Source organism: Phoca vitulina, unplaced genomic scaffold (genome assembly GCF_004348235.1).
Source record: "Phoca vitulina isolate PV1807 unplaced genomic scaffold, GSC_HSeal_1.0 scaffold107, whole genome shotgun sequence".
Taxonomy (NCBI): domain Eukaryota; kingdom Metazoa; phylum Chordata; class Mammalia; order Carnivora; family Phocidae; genus Phoca; species Phoca vitulina.
In genome coordinates, this window is record NW_022589810.1 from 2,372 (window position 1) to 13,453 (window position 11,082).

The window sequence follows — 11,082 nt, forward strand, 5'->3', positions numbered from 1 at the left end:
TAACAACTGAGCCGCCCAGGCGCCCCCACTCATTTTTATTTTAAAGCACTTATACCCTTGATCAGGGTGTCTCAGCCAAGGCTCTGTTGACATTTGGGGCCAGATTTTTCTTTGTTGTGGAGCCTTGTCTTGTGCCTTGTAGGATGTTTAGTAACATCTAACCACTTCTGACCTCTCACCCCTAGATGCCAGTAGCACCTCCCCTGGTTGTGAACAATCAAAAATGTCTCTAGATATTGCCGAATGGCGCCTGGGGGACAAAATCACCCCCCTTGCTTTCCACTGAGAACCACCGCCCTAGAGTAAAAGGTTCTAAAATTTTAAATTTGAAAATAAAAAAGACAGCTTTATTGAGATGTAATGCACATACCACACAATTCACCTTGGAAAAGTGGCTTTTAAATGTATTTACAAGGTCAAGCAACCATTACCACAGTCTAATTTTAGACCAATTTTGTCCTCCCTTAAAAGAAACCTCATGCGCATTAGAAGTCAGTCCTTATTCCCCACCACCCCAGGCAACCACTAATCTACTTTCTGTCTCTGTGGATTTGCCTGTTCCAGACATTTCATATAAATGGAATCATACAGCCTGTGATTTTTGTGACTGGTTTCTCTCATGTAGCATAATGCTTTCAAGGTTCACCTACTTTTTAGCATGTATCAGTACTCCATTCTTTTTTAAGGCTGAATAATATTCCATTGCATGGATAAACCACATTTGGTTTATCCATTCATCAGGTGTTGGTCATTTGGTGTGCATCTACCTTTGGGCTATTATTATTATTTTTTTTACTATTTTTAGATTTTATTTATATTCAAATTAGTTAACATATAGTGTATTATTAATTTCAGGGGTAGAATTTAGTGATTCATTACTTGCATATAACCTCCAGTGCTCATTACAACAAGTGCCCATCACCCATTTACCCCATCCCCCCACCCACCTCCCCTCCAGCAACCCATGGTTTGTTCCCTATAGTTAAGAGTCTCTTATGGTTTGGGGCACCTGGGTGGCTCAGTCGGCTCAGTCTGCCTTCGGCTCAGGTCATGATCCCAGGGTCCTGGGATCAAGCCCCGTGTCGGGCTCCCTGCTCAGTGGGGAGCCTGCTTCTCCTCCCACCCCCCCTGCTTGTATTCCTGCTCTTGCTGTCTCTCTGTCAAATAAATAAAATCTTTAAAAAAAAAAAAGAGTCTCTTATGGTTTGCCTCCCTCTCTGTTTTTATCTTATTTTATTTTTTCCTTCCCTTCCCCTATGTTCATCACTTTTGTTTCTTAAATTCCACATATGAATGAAATCATATGGTATTTGTCTTTCTCTGACTAACTTATTTCGCTTAGCATAATATACTCTAGTTCTATCCATGTCATTGCAAATGGCAAGATTTCATTCTTTTTGATGGCTGAGTAATATTCCAGTGTGTGTGTGTGTGTGCACGCACGTGTGTGTGTATATGTATTTGTATATATATTCCATATACCATATCTATATCTATATATATACCATATATATAATGCAATATGATATGTATTATATATATGTCATATATATAATGGAATATTTTATATACACACACACACACACACACACATCACATCTTTATCCATTTATCAGTCAGTGGACATCTGGGCTCCTTCTGTATTTTGGCTATTGTGGACATTGCTGCTATAAACATTGGGGTGCATGTGCCCCTTCAAATCACTATTTTTGTATCCTTTTGGTAAATAACTAGTAGTGCAATTGCTGGGTCGTAGGGTAGCTCTATTTTCAACTTTTTGAGGACCCTCTATACTGTTTTCCAGAGTGGCTGCACCAGCTTGCATTCCCACCAACGGTGTAAGAGGGTTCCCCTTTCTCTGCATCCTCGCCAACATCTGTCGTTTCCTGACTTGTTAATTTTAGCCATTCTGACTGGTGTGAGACGGTATCTCACTGTGGTTTTGATTTGTATTTCCCTGATGCCGAGTGATGTTGAGCACTTTTTCATGTGTCTGTTGGCCATCTGGGTGTCTTCTTTGGAAAGTGTCTCCACAGAGCATGGGTGTGGGGAGACAGGAGGTGCCGGGCAGGGTTCCTGGGGACACGGCCTGCATTTCTGTGCCTCAGAGGTTTCCAAGACCTTTCAACAAATTAAAAAAATGATTATTAACTAAGCTTACAGCTTTAATCAAGAAGGAGAAAAGCAATCTCTTCCTCTGTGCTGCCCGCGGAGGTGGCAGCCATCTCCTACTTGGTATCATGACCACCCTCAGAACCCCCGTGAAGCCCAAGATCATTAAAAAGAGGACCAAGGAGTTCATTCGGCACCAGTTAGACTGATAGGTCAAAATTAAGCGCAACTGGCAGAAACCCAGAGGCACTGACAGTAGGGTGCACAGAAGAATCAAGGGCCAGATCTTGATGCCCAACATCAGGTACGGAAGCAAGAAAACAGAGCACATGCTACCCGGTGGCTTCCAGAAGTTCCTAGTCCACAGTGTCAAAGAGATTGAAGTGCTGCTGATGTGCAACAAATCTTACTGTGCTGAGATTGCTCACAATGTCTCCTCCAAGAACCGCCAAGCCACTGTAGAAAGAGCAGCCCAGCTGGCCATCAATGTCACCAATCCCAATGCCAGGCTGCGCAGTGAAGAAAATGAATAGACAGCTTATGTGCAGGTCGTATTTGTGTTAATAAAACCATAAAACTACAAAAAAAAAAAAGATGGAGAAAAGCACAAAACAGTTTGGCAATTGATGTCTGCTTGTGTCTAGGGCACCTCCATGTTTAGTCTCCCAAATTAAAACCTTATTTATCTCTTACAGGCCCCATGTCTTAGCTTGCAATGTGTTTCCAGTTTGCTCTTTCCCATCCAGGTCCAGTTCTACCATCTGGATCTCTACTTTTATCTCCTCACTCCGTGATAATCACAGGTACCTTAATTGGCTCCTCTGCAGCCCCATCTAGTTTCTCCTTCTCTTGCCTATCTAGTCTGTCCCAGCCAGGCTAAGCCTTGAGAACAGAATTGCTGTGATTTGGTCTCCACCTTTTGGTCAATGACAGGAATTCAAGTTAATTCAATTCAATTCAATTCAATTCATTCATTCATTTATCAGATACTTATGCCCAGAATTTACTGTGCTGGGAATGCTGGAGGAGTTCCAGATACACATTAAAGTCCCTGTCTTTCATTAGGACAGATAAGATAATTACAAAATACCCATTTGAGGTAGTGTGTGGTAAGAGCCATGGTACAAGCACAAACATAGAGATCTTTGCTGGTGGGTGAGATTGTGGATGACTTTGTGAATGGGATGCACTGAAGAACTGTTAGGAATTCCTTATATGGAGATGGTGGTAGTAGGGCATCTGGTGGAGAGGATTCCATGAGCAAGGGCATGGAAATAGGAAAGCACAGATGGTGTAAGAGTTAAATAATTGAAGTAGATGAGTAATGAAAGATCAAGTAGTGCAGTTATGTAGACCAAAGAGAGTGGAAGGCTTTGAAAGCCAGGCCAAGGGGTTTGAAGTGTATGTGGTGGACATTGGAAAACAAGTGATCTGGGGCTTCTCTGTTATCATAGCTTTCCTGGCCTATTGTTAGGAGATGCTATTATGCAGTTGAGAAGGTTCTGATGAGAGGGTTTGGGGAATCTGTGAACTTCGTCATGAACTCCCTTCATGATTTCTTCTGGTTGCTTTATCTCTTTGGACCGGGTTTTCCTTGTCAATAAACCCAAGTATGTGGAACAAAATGATCTTCCCAGCATCTCTACTCCTGACTCTAAGCATGGACCAAGAAGCCCTGATGCTATTTGAAGAATTAGGGATGTTGGGCTATAAGGCCCATGGATAAATGGCAAGGATCATTTGTGGGATTTCCACGGAGAAATGAGTCATATTTGGAAACCCTGGAAAATAAGAAAATATTTGTTTATAATCAACCCAACTTTCCTCCTGCACATATTTTTTCCCTTTCGTGGCTTCCTTCCCACCTTTAATATAGAAGGTTGTAAAATTCTTCAGAGATGAAGCGCATGTGCTTTGCCTCATCTTTGCATCCCTTGTGCATAGCACAGTGCCTGGCTCATAGCCTCTCAGTAAGACTCTGCTATATGAATAACTTCCAATTTCCATCAAAACCTGCTCTCAGGAAGGAAAAATGTAAGCAAATTCATACTAAGGTATAAATAGCCAATAACCATTTAAATTAGGATACATCTACTAATAGAAAATTTTCTTAGAAGGAATAGAATAGCTCTTTGCTAAAATCAAAATCCAGCTCTAATAGTGGCATACATAGAACTAAGGGAGGTTTCAGGATAAGCATGACGTTTCTAGCTGGGTTCCCAGTCCCTGTTATCCCTTTTTTCCCCTAAAGGGGCCCCTCATTTCCACCTAGAGGCTAAATCTTGGCTCATTCTCTACAAATGCCATCTGTTCTCAGTGGAAATTTTGGGAGCTCTGTTTTAACATTCTGGGGCTCAGTGTTGGGCTCTGCTTGCTTTTAAATTGATTTCTGGGTCTTTATAGCCCATTTCACAGAACTGGGCTTCTGTCTTGTTTCTTTAGCCTGGGTATCTACCACGATGATATGTCCCCTCCCCTGGATGATCTCAGATTAGAGCTCTGTGCTTAACTCTTTCCAGTATGCCCTAATACCTTTCCCCAACTGACTACCATGGCATCAAGTTTTGGCTTCCATAGCCAGTCCAGTACCCATCGTCTAACCCCCGGTTGTAAGATGCCCCCAAGGCTGACTGACAACCTGCTTAGACTTCCAAGAATCACATTCATATATAGTCTACTCCTTGATACTCTGCCACTGTGCCCTGAGAGCTAGCTAGAATTCTTGGCACTTCAAATTGGAGCTTCCTCTCCCACCTCACCCAACTCACCTAACTAGTGACTTGGACTGCCCTCTACCATTTGCTCCCACAGCTCCTGGGCATTATATTCATCTGGCCACCACATCTGAAGGTGAGCCAGCTCCCTTGTGAGAAGGATTAGGTGAGTCTACTTCTAGGCTCTGGCTTGTCTTAATTGAACTTCTGGTGCCATGCCCTGGAAGATGGCAAACAAGGGCCCATTTATCTGGAGCTCCTGATGTCAGACCCTGGAGATAATAGCCTATCCTGCCAGGTTATAAAGAAAGCCACATGGCTAGCATCTTCCTGTGGGAGTCACCTAGGCAACTGAGGCTGCCCTGTTGTCACAAGATAATAATCTTCCATATGGATATTTTTCGCTAGCTAGACACCTTTTACTTGATTCAGATCTGGTTTATATTTCTCTAAAATTCTCTTCCTTGACACATAGGAAAGTTGACTTAACTTCTGCCTATGATCTTCCATCTGCTTCCTTGTGTTTTGTGCTTATTGCATTCAACTTAAGCAGAAATGAATTTCTGTTTTTTAAAGATTTTATTTATTTAGAGGCGTCTGGGTGGCTCAGTCGTTAAGCGTCTGCCTTCGGCTCAGGTCATGATCCCAGGGTCCTGGGATCGAGCCCCTCATCGGGCTCCCTGCTCAGCGGGAAGCCTGCTTCTCCCTCTCTCACTTCCCCTGCTTGTGTTCCCTCTCTCGCTGTGTCTCTCTCTGTCAAATAAATAAATAAAATCTTTAAGAGTGACAGAGAGAGAGAGAGCACAAGCATGGGGAGCAGCAGGCAGAGGCGCCCCCAGAAATGAATTTCATTGGCAGAAGGGCCATTATCTGCTCAGGGTAGGTAGATTTCTTTACGGTATAATTTCAGGCATTCACAGAAAATTTCTACGCTCAAAACATTACATTGATGCTAACTGCACCATCATCATTATTTCCATCTCTTACTCTTTAATGGATGTGGCTCAATTCCTACGCTATGTTTTCAAAGACTCAGAGTGACTTGGATAGAAGGAAACAGAAACAAGGCAAAAACTGTAGTTAGTAATTATTATGACTGCTGGCCTTTTGGATTCTCCCTATCATACACTGATGTTTTTAGAGGAATTTATTGGCTTGCACAGTTGGGAAATGCAGTGTTCTATGCTTTGAGGCACAGCTGGATCTAGGGGCTCAAATTGCATTGTCAGGGCTCCCCTATGTTATATCTTCCTTGGTAGGCAAGAAAGGTCCCAAGGAGGACTCTGATTGGCTGATTTGTGTAACGTGACCTCCCTTTATCCAAATACTGTGCCTAAGAGGGAGGTTGATGCTGACTGGCCAGCTTAGGTCACAGGAGGCCCAGCCTGATAGTCAGAAGGGGCAGACTTTTTGGGGGGTGGTAGATTTCTTAAAATTTTTTTAATTTTGAAATAAGTATAGACTTGGAGGAAATTGCGAAAATAGTACAACCTCAGCTTCACCCAGCTTCTCCCAATGGTGACATCTTACATAGCTATAGTATACTATCAAAACTAGGAAACTGACATTGGTATATTACTGTTAATTAGAATATAGACCTCATTCAGTTTTTACCATTAAAAAAGCCCTGCATTTATATGTATGTGTGTGTGTGTGTGTGTGTGTGTGTGTGTGTAGTTTTATGCCACTATCACAATCAAGATCCAGAACTGGTCCATCACCACAAAAGAACCCCCTCATGTTACCTCTTTGTATTTGCTCTACCACCAACTCTTCTTCACACCAGCAATGTAAGGAGATCCAGTTTCTCTGTGTCCTCACCAGCATTTGGTATTTTTCACTATTTTTTATTTCATCTATACTAACAGGTGCCTAGTGATACCACATTGTGGTCTTAATTTACATTTCTCTAATGGCCGGTGATGTTGAACATTTTTTCAGATACTTATTTGCCATCTATATTTCCTTTTTGATGAAATGCATGTTCATGTCTTTTGCCATTTCTAGTTGGATTGTTTGCTTTTCTATTGTTGTGCTCTGAGAGTTTTTTTATATATACTAGATATAAGGCCTTTGTTGGATATGGGGCTGGCAAATATTTTCTCCCGGTCTGCAATGTGTCTTTTCATCTTTTTAACAGAGCCTTTCAATGGAACAAATGTTTTTAATTTTTATAGAGTCCAATTCATCAGTTTTTCCTTTTAAGGATTGTGCTTTTGGTGTCAAGTCTAAGAACTCTTTATTGAGTCCTAGGTCCCAAAGATTTTTTTCCTAATGTTTTGATTCTAAAAGTTTGTTTCTAAAACAGTTTTACATGTTACATTAACTCCATGATCCATTTTCAGTTCATTGTACAAGGTTGGAGGTTTAGGTTAAGGTTCATTTTTTTGCTTATAGATATCCAGTTGCTCCAGCACCATTTGTTGAAAAGGCTATCATTCCTCCATTGATTGTTTTTGCATCTTTGTCAAAAACCAGTTGGGTGTTATTTGTGTGGGTCTATTTATGGGTTTTTTATTCTGTTCCATTGACTATATCTGTTATCTCTGTTAATACAATCATTACCTTGATTACTATAGCTTATGTAGTAAGCCATCAGGTAGAGTGATCCCTCCCAACTTATTCTTTTAAAAAAAATTGTTTTGGGCGCCTGGGTGGCTCAGTTGGTTAAGCGACTGCCTTCGGCTCAGGTCATGATCCTGGACTCCCAGGATCGAGTCCCGCATCGGGCTTCCTGCTCAGCAGGGAGTCTGCTTCTCCCTCTCACCCTCCTCCCTCTCATACGCTCTCTCTCTCTCTCATTCTCACTCTCTCAAATAAATAAATAAAATCTTTAAAAAAAAAATTGTTTTATTTTTATTTATTTATTTTTTAAAATTGTTTTATGTTTAATTAAATATTTAAAAAATTAGCTTAAAACTAAATTTAAATAAAAAATCAAGCATGTTTTGGGATGCCTGGGTGACTCCGTTGTTAAGCGTCTGCCTTCGGCTTGGGTCGTGATCCCAGGGTCCTAGGATTGAGTCCTGCATCAGGCTTCTTGCTCGGCAGGGAGCCTGCTTCTCCCTGTGTCTGCTGTTACTCCTGTTTGTACTGTCACGCTCTCTCGCTCTCTATCTCTCTGGCAAATGGATAAAATCTTTAAAAAAATCAAGTATGTTTTACTTAAAATTTAATATTGCTATTTTAGGGTTTGTGCCTTTCCATATATATTTTATTTTATTTTACTTTTAAGATTTTATTTATTTGAGAGAGAGAGAGAGAGCATGGGAGCATGAGTGGGGGGAGGGACAGAAGGAGAGGGAGAAGCAGACTCCCCACTGAGCAGGGAGCCCTCCACGGGGCTTGATCCTGGGACTCCCGGGACCATGACCTGAGCCGAAGGCAGACACTTAACTGACTTTGGGCACCCCTTCATGTAAATTTTAGAATAAGCTTGTCTATGTCTACAAACCACCTAGATAGGAAATGGATTAAACCTATAGATTTGGAGAGAATTGACATCTCCATTATTTTGAGTCTTTCAATCTATAAACATGATATATTTCTCCATTTATTTAGGTCTTTGATTTCTTTCATCAGCATTTTGTAATTTCAGCATACAGATCCTGTACATGCTTTTAGATTTTATGGTTGTGCCTTGAACAACATGGGTTGGAACTGCATGGGTCTACTTATATTTGGATTTTTTTTTTTTAAAGATTTTATTTATTTATTTGACAGAGAGAGACACAGCGAGAGCAGGAACACAAGCGGGGGAGTGGGAGAGGGAGAAGCAGGCCTCCCGCAGAGCAGGGAGCCCGATGTGGGGCTCGATCCCAGGACCCTGGGATCATGACCTGAGCCGAAGGCAGACGCTTAACGACTGAGCCACCCAGGCGCCCTATATTTGGATTTTTTACAGTACAGTACTGTAAATGTATTTTCTCTTCCTTATGATTTGTTTAATAACATTTTCTTTTCTCAAGCTTACTTTGTTGTAAGAATACAGTATATGGTACACATAACATACAAAATATGTGTTAATGGACTGTTTGTGTTATTGTAAGGCTTCGGGTCAACAGTAGGCTATTAGTAGTTACATTTTTGGGGAGTCAAAAGTTATACACAGATTTTCGACTGCACAGGGGCAGCACCCCAACCCCTGCATTGTTCAAGGGTCAACTGTATATCTAAGTATTTCATTTTCTTTGGCACAATCATAAGTGGTACTGTGTTTTAAAGTTTGGTTTCCACAAGTTTGTTGTTAATATATATATACATGCAATTGGTTTTTGAGTGTTGACTTTGTATTCTGAAACCTTGCCAGACTCACCTATTAGTTCTAGGAGGAGGTTTTAGGAGGCTTTTTTTTTTTTTTTTTTGGTAGATTCCTTGGGATTTCTTATACAGACATTTACAAATAGGTTTGGTTTTATTTCTTCTTTTAAAAAAAATCTGCATTTAAAAGTTTATTCTGTTTTTTCTTTTACCTTTTTGTCTTATTCCACTGGTTAGAACTTTCAGTAGAACATTGAATAAGAGTGATAGGGATGCCTGGGTAGCTCAGACGGTTAAGCGTCTGCCTTCGGCTCAGGTCATGATCCCAAGGTCCTGGGGTCTAGTCCTGAGTTGGGCTCCTTGCTCAGTGGGGGGCCTGCTTCTCCCTCTGCCTGCTACTCCCCCTGCTTGTGCAGGTGCTCTCTCCGTCTCTCTGACAAATAAATAAAATCTTAAAAAAAAAAAGAGTGATGGGATACATACATCCTTGCCTCATCTTAAGGGAGAAGCATTCAGTCTTTCCCCATTAAGTATAATATTAACTGCAAGTTTTTTGTAACTTACTCTTTATCAAGTCAAGGAAATTTCTCTCTATTCCTAGTTTGTTGAGCTTTTTAAAAAAATCATGAATGCGTGTTGGATTTTGCAGATGCTTTTTCTGCTTCAATATATCTTCTTAGTGAACTGGTCCTTTTATTATTATGTAATGTCCTTTGTTTCTAGTAATTTTCTTTGCTCTGAAGTCTACTTTAATATTAATATGGTCACTCCTGCTTTTTTAAAAAATTAATGTTTACATTATATGGGGCGCCTGGGTGGCTCAGTTGGTTAAGCGACTGCCTTCGGCTCAGGTCATGATCCTGGAGTCCCGGGATCGAGTCCCACATCGGGCTCCCTGCTCAGCGGGGAGTCTGCTTCACCCTCTGACTGTCTCCCCTCTCATGCTCTCTCAAATAAATAAATAAAATCTTTAAAAAAAATTAATGTTTACATTATATTCATTTTTCCATCCTTTTACTTTTCACCTACGTATGTGGTTGTATTTGAAGTGGGTTTCTTTTTTTTTTTTTTTTTAATTTTATTTATTTATTTGACAGAGAGAGAGAGAGAGACAGCGAGAGAGGGAACACAAGCAGGGGGAGTGGGAGAGGTAGAAGCAGGCTTCCCACTGAGCAGGGAGCCCGACGTGGGGCTCAATCCCAGGACCCTGGGATCATGACCTGCGCCGAAGGCAGACGCTTAACGACTGAGCCACCCGGGCGCCCCTGAAGTGGGTTTCTTATAGACAGTATATGATTTGATTAATTTTTTATCTACTCTGCTAATCTCTCTAATTGGTATATTTAAACTATTTAAATTTAAGGTAATTATTGATATGTTAGGGCTTAAGTTTGCCATTTTATTATATTTACATGGTCATAAATATGTTAACACTGAATATTGCTTTAACCCCAAACCATGATATAAATCTGCTGGGAAGATGGGAGGAAGGCAAACTATGTGTGCAAAATGCTGGGAGAAGAGAGGTAGATCTTTATCTTCTCTAGTAGGAAGTCAACTTATAATAGATAAAATTGAAAATAAATAAGAAATATCTGTATAATAATAGCACTGATAAATAGAGGTAAATAATTTAAGGAAAGAGTTACAAGGGTTGAATGTGGTTGCCTCTGGGGAATGAGAATCAGGGATGGGTAAGAGTAGAGCAAGACATTGCATTTTTGGGGCACCTTGGTGGCTCAGTTGGTTAAGCATCTGCCTTCGGCTCAGGTCATGATCCTGGGGTCCTGGGGTGGAGCCCCATGTTGCTCAGCTGGGGGGCCTGCTTCTCCCTCTCCCTCTGCCCGCTGCTCCCCCTGCTTGTGCTCTCTCAAATAAATAAATAAAATCTTAAAAAAAAGACATTGCATTTTTAAAAGCCTTAGAAAGTATCATTCAGGAAAGCTGCAAAATTTAGAAGACATGCCTCTCTCATTCCAAGAGGTAACTACAAAAT

At 41.0% G+C, this 11,082-nt stretch overlaps 1 pseudogene; it reads left to right on the forward strand.

The window, feature by feature from the left end:
- The first annotated feature begins 2,240 nt into the window (after positions 1-2,240).
- Positions 2,241-2,645, forward strand: LOC116627948 (annotated as a pseudogene).
- Positions 2,646-11,082: the final 8,437 nt, after the last annotated feature.